Source organism: Strix uralensis, chromosome 5 (genome assembly GCF_047716275.1).
Source record: "Strix uralensis isolate ZFMK-TIS-50842 chromosome 5, bStrUra1, whole genome shotgun sequence".
NCBI classification, from domain to species: domain Eukaryota; kingdom Metazoa; phylum Chordata; class Aves; order Strigiformes; family Strigidae; genus Strix; species Strix uralensis.
The window spans coordinates 82780923-82800328 of NC_133976.1; the positions used below are offsets into that span (position 1 = coordinate 82780923).

The 19406-nt window shown below is 39.2% G+C and overlaps 1 long non-coding RNA gene across 1 annotated transcript; it reads left to right on the top strand.

Annotated features, from left to right (window-relative positions):
• The first annotated feature begins 11204 nt into the window (after nucleotides 1-11204).
• On the top strand, nucleotides 11205-13076 carry LOC141943862 (uncharacterized). Its single transcript, XR_012629076.1, has 3 exons — nucleotides 11205-11336; nucleotides 11943-12094; nucleotides 12994-13076. It is a non-coding gene; the product is annotated as an uncharacterized LOC141943862 (long non-coding RNA).
• The last annotated feature ends 6330 nt before the right edge of the window (nucleotides 13077-19406 follow it).

The window sequence follows — 19406 nt, forward strand, 5'->3', positions numbered from 1 at the left end:
AAATTGAGCATATTGCTGCTCTGGTCTCTAAGACCTACAATGGTAGACCTCCATCAACTCACAACCTTCTGATGAAGAAGAAACATTCTGATGAAGAAAAAATATTCTTTCCTCATCGCTTGTTTACTTGATACAAAGGAAGTGATTCCATCACTTGAAGTTTCCTTGATACAAATCAAGAAGTCATTAGTATCCCAAGGTCAGAGTGATTTGCTTCTCAGTTTGATGTCAGAATATCTGCTTGATTTCCCTGGACGCTCTCTGGGACCTGCAGTCTAGACAACTCATGTCCCTGTTCTCCCTTGGCTGATGCTTGTCTCTCCAGTTTCAGAGTGATCCCCGTGCTTGTAGCCTGCCGTTGCTCTTTCTGGAAGTCCTATGACCATGAACAATGTGAGAAAAAAAACCCAGATAGCTCTTATAACTAGCTACATGATTTACATATAATTTTTTTCTTTATTAAAAAATATAACCATGTGATAAATGGAACAAGAAAGGGTTGATAGGGCAGACAAGAAGCCATGAAGACTCAGAAGACTGCTACAGTATTTGCTAATAGGAGAACCAAATTAATGTAATATATTTATTATATAGCTGTGGTGTCATGCAAACTGATTTAATCAACATTTTATTTGGAAAGAAGGCTTAAATTAATACCCTGCCCTGACAGACAGTATTCAATTCTGTTTTCATATGTAATTTCTCTGCAAAAGAGAAGGGATTTTAAAATCAGATTCTTCTTTTGCAAGTAGAGCGGGTTAAGGAAAACATATAATGGACAACGTTTAAAAAATTGTGTGCTTTCATTATGGAAAAAAAAAATCCTGTATTAACAGTTGTGGACTCAAGAACACCTTACAGAAAACCAGTACCTTGGAGCACATGCACAAAAAGAAGTAGATCAGGACAAAAAGCATAGTTGTAACTCCAAAGGTTTGGACTGGGACACTGTTTCATTGTTTTCCTGGTGGAGACTAGGATATTATTAAAGCAGGTCTCTATAACTTCTGATTTTAGAAGATGGTGTATGCAGTGGGTTTTGGACTCTTTTGCGAATGGAGACAATGAGACAGAAAACTGAATGTTGATACAATGTTCATTTTTATAGTGAAGCTATTTTAGATTACTGGAAGAAGTCATGTCTTTTCAAGTCAAAACTGATCACCACTAAAATCTCATATTATGGAGCTTTTACTTTGCAGAGAGAAAAGAATTGCATTTCAGAATTATTCTTCAAGAAATTCCCTTGGATGTGTGAGACATGACTTCCCTCTAAATATCTTTCATTAGTGAATATATTTAGCCACATGATGACAAATTCTTTTCTTTATTTGAGTTTGGGTTTTTGGGTGGGCTTTTAATGGTAAAAAGATCAGATTTACTGATTGGAAGTACTCCAGATCTCCTTAAAAACTAGACTTATCTTCAGATACCAGGAAATTCCTAAGCGAGTTGCATACCAGTCTTGGCAGCTTGCCTGTCTGTTTGCTGAGTTCCTTTAGAAGTCTTGGATGAATAGCATCTGACTTTGGCCATTTGGGCCTATTAATTTTGCCAGGTTGTTTCATAACCTCTTGCACTGACCTTCTGAATTGAGACACAGCCTCTCATGTGTGGCCAGTGAAGAAGACTGTAGCATGGGAACCTCCCCAAGGTCCTCCAGAGCAAACACGTCCAAAAAAGCACAAAAATATTTTTTTTTTCCTCTACTACTGTGTGTCCTAATCTATAAGCTGATCATTTATTGTCTTACAGACCTTTTGGCAGGTTCCCTGCTCCTGAAGAAGGGGGGTTTTGTTATTTTTATGTTTCTTGTAAGCTGCTCATCAGTCTCTTTCTTGTTCTGCTTTATTGTGTTTTCATATTCAACTTTATAGAATTTATGGTCCTCTCCTTTTGCTTAATTTCAACACTAACCTTTTTGTAGGTTGGCTTCATGCTGTTCACAACCTTTCTTCCCTGGTTGTTTAGCTCTGCTAGCATTCTCTGGATCTATCATGTCAATAAAAGGAATATAAATATCCTTCCAAAAAAAAGAAAAAAAACAAGTGTTTTTGACTTGGATTCACAACACCACGTTGCCAAGAACGGATGCCTGTTTGCTGTTCTCAGAATTCAATTTAAAAGTTCTAGTTTTCAGTTAGAAGCATAAATTGGACTTCACAAAAGAAAAGGAAATGATATAGCATTTTATATATGTATGTAAGTAGCTTTGAAGTTTTCTTTCTGTTGAAATAAAATGTGGTGTGAATGTCTTTTTGAGAAATAAGAAGCAGGATGAAAGAAAGGCGAAACCAGATCTCTGAGCATGCAGAAATAAGAGGGACTAGGTTTGTGATCTTGTAGATTACTGTGCACATCAACTGTAAGTACACACATACTCAAAAAATTCCACTTGGACACCTATGCTTAAATATAAGCATGCCTACGTTTTCCTGGATTGCTCCCCTGGCTTGGTGTTTGGGCCAAGTTGCATGCTTCATCTTTATGTTGAGACAGTGATCTGTGTTTTCAGGGCTGCCTCTTACCTTCATCCCTGCAACACTGGTATCAGGTTCTTCTGCCAATCTCTGAACAACCTTGAGCTTAACTTAATTTACTAACTTACTTAATAAACAGCTCTGTGATTTTTCCTCCAGCCTCTGACACAGCTAGAAGACACTGCCTGTAAATAGCTTACTCCTTGAATTTCCTCCAACCAGAACTTCCTTCCTCCCAGAACTTTCCCAAAGCTGCTCTGCTGGCGTGGAACTAAAACCTCAGTAAAAGCTTAGCAGATATTGCTATGATGCGATCACCACCCATCATGCACAGCATTATTGGTTTACCCTTATCGTGTCCTCCATGCTCCTCTGTTTTCCTTCTGTATCCATCTCTTTGGTGTACCTATTTGTAGAAGTAGCTAATAAGCTGTGACAGGGTAAAATCACCATCTTGTCATACATTTATATGGTACCCACTGATCCAAGACAGCATTGCTGCAGTACACAAAATTAATAATAATGCCATCCTTGGCAGAATGATGTCAAAAATCCAGATCCTTGAAAATATTGTACCAAGAAGGGCTGCTAAAACATTAATGTTTTGCTGCTACATAGAATTTAGTATGCATGTTAATTGACTGTATCATTGTTGGATGTGTACTGCATATATACATCAATTGCTTGGTTAATTCTTGAAGTGGGGGTGTTATTCTTTTTAGCCTGAAAGACTGTTTTTCCTTTTTCCTTGGGTGGGTTTTCTGCAATCTTGATGTATATATATATGAATATATTTTCAATTCTACTCCAAACCTTTAAAAACTAGTATGAGAGTGTAAAGGGGATTTAGTACAAGTGAAACAAAAGACTGTAATATTTGAACAGTTTATTTACCAGATACATGACTTTTTCAAACTGCTTTGTTCCTGTGTAGGAGAATAATCCACCTAGGAATCAATTTCTGTCATTATTCCCATGGGTGGTCTCTTGCTAATTTTTTAAGAGCTTCCTGAAACAACTAGAGTACCCACTGCCTTTGATTTACTAGAGCTTTACACAGCTTGGAAAATATACAAGAAAAAGATGATGGTGGTGGGTTAACCTTGGCTGGCAGCCAGACACCCACCCAGCCATGATATCATTCCTGCTCTTCAACAGGACAGGGGAGAAAATAGGATAAAAAAGCTTGTGGGTCATCATAAAGGCAGAGACATCACTTACCAGTTACCAGCATGTACAAAATAGACTTGGGGAAAGTTAAGTATTTATTGAAAATTCAAATAGGTTTGGATAGTGAGAAATGAAGACAAAAAGATTAAAGCAACACCTTCCTCCTGCTCCCTCTTCCCAGGTTCAACTTCACTGCTTTATTTCTGACTTCACTACCCTCATCACCCACCACCCCAAGTGGCACAGGGGGATGAGGGTTATGGGGTCAGTCCATAACAGCTCCTCTCTGCTGCTCCTTCCTCCTCACACCATTCCAGTGTTGGTCCTTCATGGGCTGCAGTCCTTCAGGATAAAGCTGCTCCAGTGTGGGTCCTGTAAATCCCACATATCTGCCGTGGGGATGGATGCAGAACAATCTAAGTGTGTTAAATGGAACAAGGCTTGTTTGAAGTTGTTTGTCTTTTATTTGACGAGCTGTTGCATCTAGTGAACATGAAAGCTATAGCTTAGAGCATGTAAATCATTCCAGGACTGTTCTAGAAACAGTTAAAAACACCATTTTTAAACTTTACCTTCCAAGCATCTTCAGAGAAAATTATTCAGAAAGTGGGTAACACTGCAAGGGTTTGTCTGCATTGGGTGCAGGAGAGCTATTTAACATTGTGATGCTGCATGGTTAAGTACTACCACCTTGTAGAAACAGCATAGATTTGTTGGTCACTCAGCACCTTTTGTTTCATCCTGATCTGTCAGACTCAAATAATATGTCTGTGTTTGAAAGACTTCTCTGGACCTCACTTTTTTTTTGCAGTATGTGATTGTACTGCATACAGCTTGACCCTGGCTTTCAGGTACTAACCACAATAGAAAAGCTGAGGTAAAGTTACTTTGGTTTCCAAGCTTAAATGACCATTCCTGATAATCAGAGAGGTTTTGTTTAAGAAATCAGTGAATAATTTCTGTCTAGAGCTCTGGATGCATTTATAATCCTCCAAACTGAGATAAGTGTTTGGGACACTAAATATTTAATTGCACACTACAGCTAATGACATGATGGTTTATGTTTCCCATGATGTATCACCACCAGACACTATATGGACACATTAAAGGTGAAGCTGGGATGTAGTCCTGACCCAAAGAAAACCTTGGTTAAAACCCTGTGTGTTTGACAACAGACAGAAATCATTATAACCATTTCAGAGAAAAAAAAAACCAACAATAAAACTTTCAAGCTTACAATTTTCTACTGAATCCTCGATTTCCAGAAATAAATATTCCAGATTAACACTTAAAAGAGCACCAAGAACTTGCTAGAATCCCCAACTTGGAAGAGAACTTGCACAGTAATTTAAAAGTAAACAACTCCTTGCTGATACAAAAAACCCAGACTTGTCCTTGTCCTTTTGAAGTGCAACGGGAACATTGCAAACTGTGATGTGTGAACAGATCTGCTTCAGTCTCCATTTAAAGAAAGGCATTAAATTGCTCAAATGTATGAACAGTTGCTCAGGTGGGCAGGCACAAAGCAGAACCAAGAATCAATAGATGTGTTTAAATGCCCTTTCCATCTATTTAATGAGACATGTGCACACAATCTTCATTTAGTAAAGCAAGTTCAATTCTCAGCATTTGAGAAAAACACAGAAGTTGGCAGAGCTGATTTTAATATAAAATAAATGAGAGAAGTCTATCAATCCAGTGAAATGGGCTTGAGGGGCTCAAATGTTCTCTCATGTGCAAGAGCATGCGTGCATTGAAAGACTGCGTTTGAGGGCTGTGATATGGAGAATACGCAGTGTCAGAAGTATTTATTAGAAGGGTCTGGAGCTTGTCAGAGAAAGACAGAGGAAATGAAAAAGAAAAGAGTTCACTTGTCTGTGCAGTTTGTACCAATAAGTTCCTTTCATAGCCTTGCTACTGCGTGGCTTCAGCTAAAAGCACAAATGGCCATCCACTGACCCCTTCCTGTTTATCACACCCATTTGAAGCATTTCCCATAACCTAGTTTGACACTAGCAGTCAGCCTTCAATAGGAAGAAGTGATAAAAAGACCTTGAGATGGAAAACGAGGAGGGTTACACAGAACTTTATTTCAAAGCAAGGAAGAAAAGCTCCAATGCAGGTGAGCATATAAGTGTTTATGGTATGCTTTCAGACTCGTTCTGTAAATAACAAATCTCATATTTGAGTTATCATAGAAACCCATGAATCTGCCAAAATTTTAGTTGGTGCTACTAAAGTTGCCAACGATATATGGCAGTATGCAGAGGAGTATGATGGACAGTAGATAAAATGCAGTACTAATAGTACCACCAGGCTTGGAGCACTGGTGCTGACTGTCCCAGTACAAAATGGAGATTAGGAGACAGAGGCGTATGAGGAAAACATGAGGCAGTAGCTGCCAGCAAGTTTGGCAGTGGTCTCGGTTCATTACCCATTTAAGTTTTCTCTGGGGTTTTTGGTTGGTTTTTATTTTGTTGTTGCTGTTTTGCTTTGTTTTGTTTTCAGGAATCACAGCTACAAAGAACTTAAGAATAATTTAAATGAAAACTGTAAGACAGTAACTAACTGTCCAAGTAAGCTTTTTCAGTAGCTTCTGGGGAGTTTGTCAAAAGTGCAGCAAGGGAGAAGCTACAAAGATATATGCTGGAAGGCTTTCAAACTCACCCTTGCTAACCTTTATGTCTTTTAAGTGTCCCAGGGAAGAGCTTCTCAGATCGTAAATACCAAGTCCTCAGAGAAATTAGACATCCAGTTTTCAAGCAGTTAACTAGCTATGATGATCAGTTCCTGAGAAATGCTGGCTGCACATTTATGTAAGAACAATTTTTAATAGAAAAAAAGCAAGAGCCAACTTCAGTTACTCAGTATGGCAGGATAAACTGTGTGCAAATTTATTGAAGTAAATTGTGCCAGTTTGTCTGTTATTACAATAACTTATCTGAGAGCCTGTTCCCAACTGCAGTAAAAGCACAGAACCAACAAAACTGAGAAAAAAAAAGTCAGAAAGCTGATCAAAAAGCTAATATTTCTTTAGCTAAGAATTTCATTGGTCTTTAAAATATTTGTCAAACTGCACAAAAACGTTGGTGTAATGGAGTAGATTGAATACTTCCATTTAAAAGAAGCAGAAAGTCAGACAAAGCATATGTGAATATATACAGAATAGTATGTGACCACAAACAACGCAGAGCACACAGTGACAAAGCTGGGTTTAAAACGCTCTATCTTCATTGTCTGCCTGCACGATTGGGTAGCATAACACGACAGGGCAGCAGAAAGACTTCAGGTAAGCAACCGAAGAGAACAGTGTTCTCATTTAGCTTGTTAAACAGTGCACTGCAAGCTGAGTTTCTGCTTGTAGTGAGCTAGTTTTAGACCAGGCACAGACTCGTCGTGGTAGCATGATATACATACCAAATACAGAAGTCTGTTCACTGGAGTGGTTCGAAACGGTCGCAATGCTTCGTTGGCATCATCTAGTGCAATATCTGTGCTGTTTCATGTGGGACAGAAGGAAGACCACGACGCAGAGCTCCCCTTGCCCCTTGCAGTCCCATCTAGTCTCCCAGTGGTGCAAGCTGCAGGGCTCTCTTGAGAAGCCAGGCAGACGCAGAGCTGTTAGCCCATGCTGTGTTGTCATGCGGTATTGCTGCTACCAGAGCCCACCCTGGGCAGCTGGGTGCTAATGTCAGTATTTACACAACTCACTGTTACTGTTTTGCCTGCAGTCTAGCCATTGTACAAATCATGGCGGAGTTAAGATTAGAGCCCAATATCCTAACTGCATTTTTTAGGTCAAAATCATTGCATAGCACCCAAAGGAAGGAGGAAAACACACACAGATGCTTAACCATGACATGTTGCACAGCTAGCAAAAAGTACTGCATTCTGTTTACATATATTTGCCATCTAAATAGGGTGGCAATATAAAAACAGTGGGGATTAGCTGTATGAATATTTAAAGATGTCTAGTCACAGATACAGTGTTTCCCAAGTATGACTGAATAGACAAATGAGGAAAAAAAGATGTTTGACCTCTGTGCAAAATGATGATAGCTAGAAATGAGACATGAAGTGAAAGTGTTTGTGGAAATGAGCTTATCATGTAGCACAAAGTTCAAGTCATTTCATGATTTGAAATACAGCTCTATGCATTACATTTTTGAAATGATAGCATAGAAGCAGGGAACTTTTCAGACAGCTGATTCACATCTGATCTGGACCCCCAGCATTTGAAATGTTATGCCTCTTAAAGAATACTTCCATGGTGTATTTCCTGATCTTATTTACCAGTTAGAGAACAAGTTCTCTACAAGGTGTAACATATTGGCACCTTGTTGTCTCTTCCAAGAATGGCCATTTCCATGAAATGGAAAATCATCCTTCTGTTATTCTCTGACTTTATTCCTGGGTCCTAACTCATGGAAGGTTCGCATGTAAAATCTTTTTTCACGTGAAGTTAAGTTTGGACAAAGAGAACTGTATCATGCCTTGGTCTTTCTAGAAGAACGTTCACAAAGTATTTCCTGAAAACACTAATGTTAGAAAGCTAGGAAGAAAAATTAACATCCCGTTTCCCGCACAACTGGGCGACTTCTAACCGTTCTCCTCCCTGCTCCAAGGAATCCTTTAGGTTTCACCGAACATCTTTTATGCCTCAATTATTTTAAAGAGCTTTGCTGTATTGCAACCTACATTAACTATATCACTACCCCTTCCAAGAGCACGCTGGCAACCTGCTGGAAGGGTCCAGCGGCGGGCTCCTGAGATTGTGAGCGAGCTGGAAAAGTGACACAGGAGGAGATGCCAAGACAGTTGGGTTTGTGCAGCCCTAAGAAGAGAAGGCTGAAGGGAGTCTCACCTTTCTCTTTAACTACTGAATGGGAGAGTGTAGGGAAGAGAGAACCAAACTCTTCTTGAAGGTACACATTGAAAGACACAAGTTGGAACATGGAAAATTACAATTTGGTGCAAGAAAATTTTTCTTACTGTGGCAGTGGTCAAACATGAGGATAGGAGCCTGGAAAGGCTGTGGAATCTCCATCCTTGGAGATATTTAGAAATTGGCTGGACAAAGCCTTGAGAAACCTGACCCAGCTTACACAGGAGTCTGGACTAGATGACATTCCTTCCAGCCTACATAGTTCTGTGGTTCTATGTCAAGGTATGTAGAAATCCTGAAATAAAGTGAGTGAGTGAGCAAACAGAAGCAACGTGTTTCACTAAGAAGTGCTATGGCAGGAGCATGACAGTCCTACATGATTAAATTTTAAGATTGTTGGGTAATATTGAGAAGGAAGATTCACCATGACTCTGCATTTCCAGGCTTTTCTGATTCTAATTAAAAGTAATTTTCTTTGAGTTGCAAGGGAGCTCATTTTTGTTTCTCTATTCACTGACCTTAAGGATCCAGTCAGCAAAGAAGCCTTGTTTAATGAACTGCTACTTAATTTTTCAAACATTTTGTAGTAATTTTCCAGGTGGGATTGGCTGGACATCAAGGACTCAATTAAAAAAAAAAGATATCCTAATTATAATGTGGACTTTTCTAAATGACTTTGACTTGGCAACCAGTGTATGGGTGATAAAACAGATTAGTGGATCCTGGGGTTACTGAGTTTTATTTTCAGGGAATCTACTGGTCCTTTCTTGATTGATAGCGTTGGTATTCATAACCCTAGAACTAGAACATTTTTGTTCTTATATGTTATATACATCTCTCTCTCTGCAACTGTTAGAAACTTCAGTTCTTCCTTTTTCACTAAGTTTGTGAGGTTTTCTTTAGCAATGCTTGTTAAGTGTTTGTTGTGACATCTAACAGTCTTTATGATATCAGCAAGTAACATCCCCCTGCTATGAAAAAGCAGAAACTGTTCAAAATCTCAAATAAACTGGCAAACAGTGAAGACAGCATGAGAAAATTCAAGACCCCAGAAAGTTTTCATAAACCACTTGATATGCAGGAGGCAACCAGAAGGGAAAAAGCAACTGTGACAAAGCACATGGCAAAGTGACAGTGATGGATCTTTTGTCTGAAAGATGTCTAAAGAAACCCAGATTTATGTCCTGGGTAGCAATTCATGCTGTGTTTGTAAACCCCTCTTATTTCTTGCAGAACTTCCCTCTAATTCTTCAGGCTTGCGGTATCTTGCTGGTCTCTCAGGATTTCTGAATGTTGTATTTCTGGGAGCTGTGATCACATTAATTCAGCAATGTGAGTGACCAAGTGACATGTTTTGCTTTAATTCCTGTGAAATTGCCAGGTATCAATCCTTAACTTCAACAAGTTTTGCGAACAAACTGCTTTGATAAGGTGACAAGACCACTCATGCTTTCTACTATTGTGTTACTGATGAAGGTGGGAGGGAGTCACCAGTATTTTGGGGCTGTGGATCTGCAGAAAGTCAGTAGCTTTCAGAGGACTGTTGCATGTTTGGGATGTATGAAGAGGGCTGGAGTCTTTCTTACTTTCCAGTCCCCCAACGTGAGAGTCCCTCCTATTCCTTTCTAAAACTGAACAAACCACTAAGGTTTCTAGCCAAAAAATCCGTCCGTCCATCCATCCATCCATCCATCCATCCATCCATCCATCCGTTTGGAAAAACTCTTTTAGTAATGGAACAGGTGTATGGTACAACTGGAACCTCTGCTACCTCTCCTCCCCTCATCCCCACAGCCAGTCTTCACCTCCTGATGCCCTGCTTTACTTACCTTAAGTCTCAGCCAGTCCTCCCTGGTGTGTACAATGGGAATGTGAGCTGGACTTCAGGGATGGGTGAGATAGGAGGCTGGAAGACAGTACACATAGTTGGAAAAGACGTCTCTAAACAAAAATAAAAATGTGTGCCTCTAGGTTTATGACAGTGGTCTTTGCATTGTCCACAGAATTTGTGCATAAGCACTGGGTCACTGCCAGCGTTGATGATGTGTATACAGAGTGTACCTATCCAGCACAGATGTGTGCCATTATCCCCAAGCATCTAAACATAGAGATCAGAGAGAAATGGTTGCAGTTGCCCTGGTCAAGCAAGTTGAACAAGTTTTTAGGTTGCCATCAACAAACATCTGAATATTGATCAAGGAGTGTAATTTTAGTTTCCTCTAGAAAATCTTGGCCTGGTAGTCCCGTTGTTCAGCCTGCTTCTGAACATCCAAATTGCTTTGCACATCCAAATCACTTGAGAACACAGGAGAAAATGAGAATTGAGAAGCAATTCTGGGTATAAAATCCTGCAGAGTCAGCTGTTCTCCCTTTCTCTGGATGTGAGTCCTGCCCTCTCACATCAACCCATTCTTTTCTGAAATAAGCTCAATACAAATTTTTGGAAAGGGAAAATCAAAGGCACAACCATGTTATTTGGAAGAAAACTTTTGCATACCATGTTGTCAAAAGCATGATGATACTCTACACAGTCTTTGTGAAGCCAGCCACCTCATGTATTTGTTAAATGTATCTGAGTTTCCACTTAAAGCTCCATGGAAAAATAATACAGGGTTTCTATGCAGTTTACTTGTGAGTTTTACATTAAAATGTTGGAGATTCTTGTGCAGGTGACTTGTTATCAAACGGCATGTGGAAGCCCGGAGAAAATCTTTCAGAAAGTGACAGTATCTTTGAGGAAGATCTTCATGAAAAGAGCTTGCTGACTACTTTAAAAGAAAGCTTATGCATGCACACAAATGGTAAGGAAAAAAAGTCTCATAACAGCATAAATGGTTTGAAGCTCTTGAAAAGATTAATATAAAAAAAAAACCAAACCAAACACCTGCACAAAGGTATTGACCTTTGAATACCAGAGTAAACATATTTATATTGATAAAGATGTACAAAGTGGTCTATTTTAGAATTCCATCCTTGAAAATTTTAGTTTAAGCAAAAAATAAAGGCTGAGCAGCATTGCTGAAGGTCTTAGTTATTTCTCCATGGATCATACATTGGATCGTACTACTGCCAGTGATTTCAGCAGAGGTGTGATTTTATCCATGGCTTTTACCCCAATTATTATATAAAATATTTAGTACAATTATCTAGAGTTCTGAAATATTTAAAGGCAGAGAATGACCCCTAACCAAAGAATGACTATCCTTATTGCCACTGTAAAGCAGGGACAATGTGCTGTCCTAAAATAAGCTATACCACCACAATTTCTGCACCGCCCCTGGTTTAAAGCTTCTTTACTTTCTTATTCAAAAGCCATAGAAAAAAGCACAAGCCAATAATAATGATATCAGCTGTAAAAAAAAAAAAGAAAAAGTGACAAAAATCCCTTCACCCCAAACTCTTCACAGGCTCCAGATGTGAACTTTGCCCCACCGGCTGGAAGCTGCATTGTGGGAGATGTTATTTCTACTCAGAAACTCGTGACACCTGGGAGAATAGTAGAAGGTATTGCTCAGGAAAAAAATCTGAGCTCCTGATTATAGAGGATGAGACTGAAATGGTAAGCTTGTAAGACACTCTGTGGTTTAAATATTGTTTTCACTTATACCTTGTGCATTCGCATATCAAAGTATAGCTTTCCACATGTTTTTAGAAGCCATTTCTTATCCAGATATGCTCATAAAAGGCATTGTCAGTGGAAAGTGATCTGATTATTGGCTTCTGCGTGTTAAGAAACATTTGTGTCAAACAGAAGACCAATAGCCTACATTTCATTTAAATAGATGCAATGATATGCCTACAGATTTCTCCAGCAAGAAGCAGCTGGTATTTGAAGGATTCTTGCATGTTTTATTCCAAATCAAACCTGCTCAGAACTAAACTGTCATGAAGTCTGTTGCCTTTGGGGAATGTCGCTGTTTCTCTGTTCTTTGCACAATTTTAAATGTTAGTACCAGGCCTGCGGCAATAGAAAAAACAGTTCTGTGGACCAAATCTTAACCTGTAATGTGTCTCTTTTGTGCTCCTGATTTTGCTTAAAGGTGACCAGCTTCAGACAGTCACTTCTAGAGCACTCAGGAGTGTGAGCTGGCAAAATGATCACCTCCCTTCTTTGTAGGGAAGGGAAAGAGGAGATAGCTTCATCTCCTGTAATTCAGATCGGCCTAATCCTCCTCTAAAATGTGCTAGTGGAATGGGCCTGGGGCCAGCATGGAGCCAAGGGTTAGCTCCCTGTTTGCTCCGTTTACCGTCATTAGCCAGGGTACTGGTGTAGTTGAGAATCTGAACTAATTTCCACGTGGGTTTGTTTTAATTCTCAATTTCTTGGAAACATTCACTGGAATCTTTGGGCATGAAGGCTTTGTTGGTTCTAAAATATGAATTACACTATACATTACTGGTGATGGAGTTTTATGAAGTGTCATTATTATGGGAGTTCAAAGACATACCTCTCTCTAGGATTTCTTAAGCAAACTGAAGGATAAAGACATTGGCTTTGTTTGGACTGGATTAAGGTTTGATGAGGAGGAAGGAAGATGGGTATGGCTCAATGATCCCAAACATCCAGGGCACAGGTAGGTTCATGCTGATGTCATTCTGTGTTGGCTTCCATGACGTCTTCTCCACTTGTTGTGCCTGGGCTGTTCAGCCATTAGACTGTGCAAAAGTAGTAGCCAGATATCAGGGCCCCTACTCCAGTTAGGCAGCTCAGCCTATTCTGATTTTTCTCAGTACAGAATTCTGATCAAAACATGCAGTTGAAAAGTGAAATTCCTTGGCAGCTCTCAGAAAAGGAACTAATTTTATTAGGAGGTGCCTATGCTGTGTAAGCTTTTTACTTCCAGCTGCAAAACAAATAAGAAACAGAAAGGGTGAAGCTTATTAAACAAATAAAACCTGTCTGTATGTCAGAGAATCAAAAGAATGACAGCATAAAGACAAAACATCCAGTCTTTGTGGTTTCACTCTTTGTATATGCAAACAAATTTTTTCAAAGATCTTCATATCTGTGTGTTGTCTCATGCAGTTTTACAATAAAAGGAAGGAAGAAAGAAGAAAACTGTGCTGCCTATAAGTTGACAGAAATGCATGCTGATAACTGCCACTCCCTGTACAAATGGATTTGCAAGAAGAGTGCAGTCCTTCTGGGTACCTAAGATATTGTAAAGTGCAAGTGAATAGGGTCTTTGAAGGGTCTTTGATGGTTTACACCACTTTACAGAGGATAGGATATCTGATGTAAAATGAAGGGGAAATTGTTGACCTGAATTGTGATGAATCAATGCGTTGTGATTCTATTTGTGATTAAAGTCCAGGAAGATTTCAGGCTCGTGTCTCTCTTCTTTTCAGGGTGAAGGTATAAAATCTATGCGTCTTTGTGCAAGCTGATGCACTGCCCCTTAGAGCTATTAAATAAGCAGTTTACTAATTTTAAGTAGCTTATAGAGTCGAAGAGTTGTGTAAACCACAAGTAAAATAAGGTGGGTTTTTTTACCAGCCTGACAGCTAGATCATACAGCAGGCAATAAGTTGCTGTTGCTACTTACTTCAGGTGAACAGGTGATAATTAGTGCTATGCACTTAAATGAGCCTGCAAATCTCACCACTGGAGGTCCAGTATGGGAAGACATAGTTCTACACAAGAGAAAGTCAAGATCTAGTATTTTTTTTTAAAAAAATCAATTTCATGTACGTCATTCAGTGTTACACAATTTGTCACTTAAAAAACCCATAAATACCTCTTCAATTTAAATGTGAGATTTAGTTGCCTGATATGATGTCTTCATTCTATTAGCATGCTAGAAATGGCAAAATCATATCTATGGGACTACAGGGCTATAATTCTTCCTTTTCTTAGTCCACTTCACAGACACTTTTTACAAGTCAAAAGTGGATGTTGCAACCCTTCTACATCTCAAGGCTACTGATCAGGATGAGGCAACAGATCTCAGAGATGTTTGCTCTTTTCTGTCTGATCTTACCTCGAGATAACTTGTACAGGTCTGAGAGTAATATGCAGTTCTCCATTGTTATGTACAACTATGACATAATTAACATTTGATTTTTATAGCTAAGAGAAACCAGTATAATGATTAAAATGATGACTCCATGATGTAAAGATGAGTTTCAAACTCTTCTGGTTGAGGAAGATCACTCTGAAAGGCACTTCCACTGCATTTTGGGCTGTGGTAGTACTGTGGTTCACTCGGTGATTTGATTGGTATACAGCAACCGCTCCCTTCGTGGCTTCAAGTGTAAGAGTGAGGTGGTCTAGCATTTCTGGCAATTGTTTGAAAATTGTTGAAAATTGATTGGCAATTCCTAAAGACATTGACCCTAACATGTCATACAATTGCAATGACTCCTGTGAGCTGAGTGTTGCTTCTGTAGGTATGATGCAATTAAAAGCACATCCTTCAGCAGATGTTGCTTTACTTACACTTCGACTACCAGATAAATTTTACACAATGAGATAATTAACAATAACTTGTGGGCACTTGATGAACACACAGTTGCAATGGTATTTCACATTTCTAACATTATCTGGGCAGCTCCTTGATAACAAAAGGTCTTTTTCATAAAATTGGTACATGGTTGTATGTCATACTTGTATGTAGTTTTTATATCTCTGTAATTGAGGAAATTCTGGTTTCCACTATGATCTGTTTCCTATCAAGCCCAGAAGCACCCACTTTTACATAGCTGTTTTATACCTCTGCCATCATATATAACACTACACAAACATGAAGTCTTCCCAGTCCCAATGTTGCAAATGTACACATAATAGCATACAGTCTTCTAAAATAAAATTTACCATTGTAACTCTTTCTATATTTAATTGATTAAGCTTTGCTTTTTGTAGCACTTACAGTACTATGTTTTAGAAATACACAACATCGCATCTATGTGTATTTATGTTGTATATAAAAACATCATATATCACTATCATTAGTATATATATCATCATTAGTATATATATCATTATCACTATTATTAATGGGAGGCATGTGAATCGTCATTGAAGGAAATGAGGTTTCCCTTGCTTGGAGATGGGAACACCTTACAATTGGTTGCATTTTGCCCCATGAATGTGATGATCTTGATTTTAACTTCAGCCATGGGAAATGATTGAAAAAACACATCATTTTATCTTTTCCATTTCATATATACCTATAAAACAATAAAAAGAAAACAAAACCAGCTAAACCAAATCGATGCAACTTATAAGCAGTGACACCCTTAGGATTGAAATGGATTATTTGTTCTTCTGTACTACTCTTTTTTATTTTTCCTTGCTTTTCCATGTGCAAGGTCCATACAACTACTAACACCCTGCTTCATGCTTTCCCTCCTTCTCCAGTTCCACTGCTGCAGCCTACTGTTAGCAAATGTTACAGACTGGACTAATTCCAGTGTGTTATTATCCTCTTTTCTCATTTCTCATAATTCTCCTTGCTTGCTGGATCCCTTTTGCTAATTCTATCGAAGCAATAGTTGATCTCACTGCCCAGTCTGATTCACTGTTTGTTGCTCAAGCTAGATACTTATATGTCAATCATGGTGCTTTTCTTTAGTTTAACCACCCCTTCAATGCAAGTATCATCACTTAGGGGCCTTATCATCTCCATTGTTATACTAACCTGTTGAGTCTAATGTGATAATGTGATAGTGATTTGTTCTGTTCTGTTGACCATATCTCTGGCCCTTTATGTTTTTACAATGGCTTCAACAACTAAAGGTTCTCTCAGTTTTTCATCTGGTTCTTTATTGTGGACCTCTTTTTTGCAATGGGGCAGATGGTAGTGGATAACCATACTCTTCCAGACTCTTCCTAGAGCAACTGTTATAATTCATTTTCTTGGATGGATCTCAGTGTTGTCTAAGTTCCCCTTAAGACCCCTTTCCTGCTTTACAGCTGTGTTTAATGTCCTGGGGCTAGGCCATACGCCACAACTGTTCAAATGCAACCTGGTCATAATCTGGGGCTTGTCTGTCTCTATTGTTTAGAAGACTATGGGCAGAGGCTGACAACTTTTTCCATGCCAAATACATTTCTACTGTTACATTTGACTAGTACTAATATATATATTATACAATGTAATATATCCACTTATAATAATCATTTGCTATTGCAAAGATTGAATCTATATCAGTTATTTCATCAGAAGCTGTAGCAGATGCTTGAGAGGAATTCTCTTGATTGGTCATAGTTAAACCAGTATTAGCACCTAACTTTAGAAGCCATGTAATACACAAGCTTTTTGTTTAAAGGATCTGCTTTTGGGGCCATGGCTCTTAATTATTCTGGGATCTGATAAGTAGTAGTCATTATTTCTTTCCTAACAACTCAGGCTGACTCTGGTTATGTATTTCTCATTCTTTCCCTTCTGTTCGTCCATCTTCTGTTTTTACAGTAACTCATGCAGCGATGGGTGATACAGCACCTCAGCATCAGAAGCATGTGGACTTTTAGCCTTATACTTGTCTGTGGAAGGCTCACTATCTCAATCAAACCATTATTCGCTATCTCTAAGTCAGAGGGAGGGGAGAGGGTGCTTTGGAAAGAGCTGTGTCCATGCCTTTGCACATAATGTTGCTCTACAGCTTCAATCCCCTCTAGAGTTTTACTTTCTCAGTGTTTTAACTCAGCAAGCTCCTCTTTCAGCTTTTAATTTCTCGCCTTTTCTTTTGAAGTCTGAATTTCCTGATCTAGCCTATGTGTCACTGACCACATTGCCCATATGCTGTCTCACTTGTTCTCTTTACAGGAAAGTTTTGGTGTTAGCACTTTACAGTTTGCAAACTTCAATCAGTATCTGTGTTATGAAAATTGGGCTCTGAGTGCTCAAGCAATCCCTTTCCCCAGTTCCAACAGTTCTTACAAAATGGAGATGGAGTAAAAACAAGAAGCTTTCCAGGACCACAGGAACACGTTAGCTGCATTCCAGGTCTTCTGTGATCACTGGAAGCTTCCATCCACAGAAAGCTTTTTACAGAGAAGCTGCTAGCAGCCTTTGTTACACTCAGAATCTTATTACAGTCCAAAAGGAAATGCACACCTTATATACAAAGTCAAGAAGTCATTCTTCAGCTAGCTAAAGTTATAACAGTCTAATCAGAACATAACAAACAAATTATTAGTCCAGTTACAATCATACTGCACAGTCCAAATTATCACAAAAAGCATCACTAATAATACATTAAAATTGCTGACATACACGTCCTAGTAGAGTTTTGTTCATCATTGCAATGCCCCACGAGTCCTATGTCCATGGTACCTGTCTTTCACAAGACGAATAGGGAGAGGGCGTGTGTGGAGTCATCGACTGGTGTCCAACAAGTTGTTTCTCAGGAAGGGCATGTTGTTGACAGAGATAAGTTTTTTTCCTCCTCAGTCTTGGGTCGAGCTGGAGTTATATTTTCTTTGGTTGCTAACACAGTTTGCTTAGTTGCTCTGTTTTCACTAGTTCCCAACTAAAGTTTGACTACCTTTGACTGTTTTAGTTAAAGATACACCATAGCCTCTGTAGCCTCAGCCTATGGGGTTAATATTTGTATTAAATAACAGCATAGGTCAGCTACACCTTTACTGCGTGTGGTTTTCACAGAGATAACTAAAACCAAGTTATGCAATAGTTCCCTGGCTGCTAGACAACTCCTATCACAGCTAAAACAAGCTGAAATTGGCTCAGGCCAAGACAAGTGCAGACAAATCCTGCATGGACGGATCAAAGCCTGTCACTATCCCTAGTAATGTGAAATCGTATTTACTGGGCTACGGGGCCGCCTTCTGGTTCTTTTCCATGTTCTCTCACAGCCTTTCTGAAGAACAGTGACTAGGCCTTTCCTGTGGATGTAACCTGAATATTGTATGGGTATCAATAGAAAGTGGTTCATTCAAAGACACGTGGAGAATTGTAACCTGAATGCTTGCTCTTGATATTTCTACATCATGTATCTCAACTTCTTGAATGCCATTCAACTTTTTCTTGTTGTGAAATACAAATTCATCTGTGTTTGTAAGTGTAGTGGCAACTGGCTGATATACTTGCAAAGTGAAAAATTAATTGTATCAGGACATCCACCCAATCCTGGGGAGCTCGTCAGCTTCTTTGCTTTTACTGCTGTGCTAATTTTGCTGGAGCCCAGCAGGCACACAGATGTACAATGAAACACGCTGAATAAATGTGCTGTAGCAAGAAGGAAATATTATGTTCTTGTAGATAACCAAATATTACTGTTAAAGGTGCAAAATAAATAAGGTAAATAACAGATAACTGAAAGATTATCAACTCAGGATATGATTTGTTCCTATTATAGACTTTTGATCACATAATGTACACAGCATTTCCAACAGAACTGCAAGCAGTTTGGCAGTGCCTAGTAAACCAGAAGAATACCAAACAGCTTTTCCATACACGTGGGGTAATTGAGATCCCTCTGACCACTAGATTTTTATGTTGAAACCACAAAGGCAGGATAAGGAGTCCTGATTCTTCAGGACTTTAGCACTGTGAGCTGTCTCTGTGAAACAGCATGTGCTTTCTCCCCAGCCACCAATTTCTAGCTCTAGCAGCCATGCAGTCAGCCTCCTAGTTCACAGTAAACTGTTAGTCTCTCAGCTTGTGAGGTTTGTCCCCCTGCAAAGTTCTACACAGTGTTTTTGTGGGGAGATAACTTTGCGTAGAAAACTAACCAAGATCCAGGCTTTATTGCTGAAACTTCCCCAGGGGCTGAGTTCAGTCTCTGCTCCCTGTCCTGTGCCAGCCCAGTGGTACACTGTCATTCTGCTGACTTTGGCTCCCTGTGACTGCGAGCTGGGCCACTACCTCATACTGGATGTGGTAAGGTCATGTATTATATTCCTCTTC